Source organism: Crocuta crocuta, unplaced genomic scaffold (genome assembly GCF_008692635.1).
Source record: "Crocuta crocuta isolate KB4526 unplaced genomic scaffold, BGI_CrCroc_1.0 scaffold1224, whole genome shotgun sequence".
NCBI lineage: Eukaryota > Metazoa > Chordata > Mammalia > Carnivora > Hyaenidae > Crocuta > Crocuta crocuta.
Window position 1 is genome coordinate 178,195 of NW_027527433.1, and position 3,069 is coordinate 181,263.

Below are 3,069 nucleotides of genomic sequence, written 5' to 3' on the forward strand. Positions count from 1 at the left end.
TCTAGTCATGTTTTTAAGGTTTTTTTTTTGTGTCATTTCTGGAAAGATTTTCAATGCTGTAATCATAGCTTCATTATTTCTCTTTATGATTATGTTTGTTTCTCACTCCTACACATCTTTTTTGGCACTCTAACTCTCTCTCTCTGTCTGCCTCTCTGAAACAGGAACATTAAAAGTTTATTTTCCTTAAAAAAAAACAGCTTTGGATTTATTTGCCTGTTCTTTTTTATTGTCTTTTAAGAATTCCATTAATTTTTAGCTTTTGTCTCTAATTTCTTAAACTTAATTTCATTATTTTTCTACTTTTGGAAGATGAACAAACTTCTTTATTTTCATTCTTCATCTATGATGAAGAAATTTAGGACTATATATTTTACTCTGACTACAGTTTTCAATATCTTATAGATTTTAGTATAATGTGTTCTCCTTTCCATGCCATCTAGGTATTTTATAATTTTCTTTTATATCCTCTTTGATCCAAGTGTTATCTGGAAATATTTCTTAATTTGGTTTCCAAGTCATTAATATTTTTATGTTGAACTTTTTATCTTTAATATTGTTAGATTATGATCAAGGACTTCAACCAGTAAAATATTTATTTTCTCATTGTTTTGTGGCTACATATCTGATCAATTTTGTTAATGTTCCATGGTCATATCAAAGAATGTTTGATGTTCTTTCTTTGAGACATTTAAGTTCTTATATATAATTAGTTAATCAAGTTTGTGAATTGCTTCTTTCTATTCCTTTATATAATTTTTATGTTTACTAGGGCAATCTGATCTGAAAATGGTATATATGACATCACACTATAATTTTATTTTATAAGGTTTTTCTTTTATTTCTAATAATTATTGTTTTATGTATGTTTGTATAAACATGTTTGATTTTTATCATTACTTTAATATCCCTCTTATTCTGTTTTGTGCATTAACCTTAAATTCACTTTGTATGATATTATGATTTCAAGTTCTGCTTTTCCATTTTCTCACTACCACCACTCCATAATGCCTAGATTTTGCTTAAATTATTTAGTACTTTTTGTTCCAAACTTGTGTTGCCCAATACATAGCCACTAGCCACAAACTACATGTGGCTATTTAAATTTACCATAATTAAAAGTAAATAAAAGTAAACATTTAGTAACTCATTTGTTCTAGTCACATATCAACTGCTTAAGAGGCACAAATGACTAATGGCTACCTGATTGGACACCATATTTATGGGACATTTCTATCATTACAGGAAGTTCTATTGACAGCACCTCTCTAAATCAGGGATTGACAAAAATTTCTGTAAAAGGCAAGATCATAAACATGTTAGGCTTGCAAGCCTTATTGTCTTTATTGCAGGTACACATCTCTGCTTTTTGCACAAATCAGGGATAATACATAAATGAATGAATGTAGCCGTGTTCCAATAAAACTTTATGGATACTAAAATTTTAATTTCCTCTAAATTGCACATGTCATGAGATAGTCTTTTTTTACAAAGTATTTATATTTTGGGAGAGCGCAAGGAGGGAAGGGGGAGGTAGAGGGTAACAGAGGATCTGAAGCAGGCTCTGCGCTGATGATGGAGAGTCCAGTGTAGGGCTCAAACTCAGGAACGACGAGATCATGACCTGAGCTGAAGTTGGATGCTCAACCGACTGAGCTACCCAGGTGCCCCTGGAATGTTCTTCTTAAAAATATTTTTCAACAGAGGGGTGGGGTCGGGTCTGGGCTGGACTCCATCCTGGCATCTTCATGTTGAAATCTCCCGGGTAACTCACGGTTCTTCTTGTTTTCCAAGACTGGTTTCGGGGGATTGTGACTTGCAGGGTCCGCCATGGAGCCAGAGCAGATGCTGGAGGGAAAGACGCAGGTTGCAGAAAATCCTCACTCTGAGTACGGTCTCACAGACAATGTCGAAAGGATAGTAGACAATGAGAAGATTAATGCAGAAAAGTCATCAAAACAGAAAGTGGATCTCCAGTCTTTGCCAACTCGTGCCTACCTGGATCAGACAGTTGTGCCTATTTTATTACAGGGACTGGCTGTGCTTGCAAAAGAAAGACCACCAAATCCCATTGAATTTCTAGCATCATATCTTTTAAAAAACAAGGCACAGTTTGAAGATCGAAACTGACTTATTGAGAAGAACAGAAAAATTTGGTTTCTACTGTAGATTTACATGATTAAGAGGCAGCTTTAATTGCCAAGATTCCCCCCCTTTGGAAGTATAAGAACCTTCAGGACAACAGAACTTATTTCCGGAATTGCAGAAGAAAACATTTCCCTTATTTTGATTTAATCACCATGCTTATTTAATGAGTGTATTCTGTGCAATTTTTTCTTAGATTGTCTTTAACTTTGTTTTTAAAACAACCTTCAAAATAAACTGTTAAAATGTAAAAAAAAATATTTTTCAACAATTAAAGAATACAAAAAGCATTCTTAGCTCACAGGCTATACAAAAATAGGTGGCAAATCAGATCTGACTTGTGGGATGTACTTTGCCTGACCTTGCTCTACACCGTTACAGAGTTTCTCTTAAGGTATGTGCTTTTTTTGGTTAAGNTATGTCCCTTTTTTGGTTAAGTCATTACCATACATTTTAAATAGATTCCCAGTCCACATATTCTAATGTATGTATACCTATTCATGTCTTAATAGTAACCATCTTCTCTTTCAACTTATTTGCAGAGTTGGATAGGTGAAAATTATCCTTTTTTATTCCATAAAAATGTTTTCCTTACTGCACTTGAAACTTCTTCAGTACTCTTATTTTTTAATTTAAGTTTTCATCTGTTTCCTCCATCAGCTCTATTTTACTGAGAATGTATTGAGTTTGTTTTACTTGATCTCTCTTTCTTTACTGCTGGGTACCTTCTACTGTCATCTCATTGGGATTCAGTTCTGGTAGTTTCATGTCATATGTGTCAACAGTCCTGTGGTAATACAAAGTGCTCTTTCTGTAATCCAAGAGTTTCGAAGTAGGTAGAATGCTAGTCTCCTACTAAGGCACTTGGAAGAAGTCTCCTTGCTCTCTTATTTTCCTTATACTCTTTCTGACTCCAGAAGGAAG

At 33.8% G+C, this 3,069-nt stretch overlaps 1 pseudogene; it reads left to right on the top strand.

Moving 5' to 3' along the window:
* The first annotated feature begins 1,795 nt into the window (after window positions 1–1,795).
* On the top strand, window positions 1,796–2,397 carry LOC144227608 (protein dpy-30 homolog pseudogene; annotated as a pseudogene).
* The last annotated feature ends 672 nt before the right edge of the window (window positions 2,398–3,069 follow it).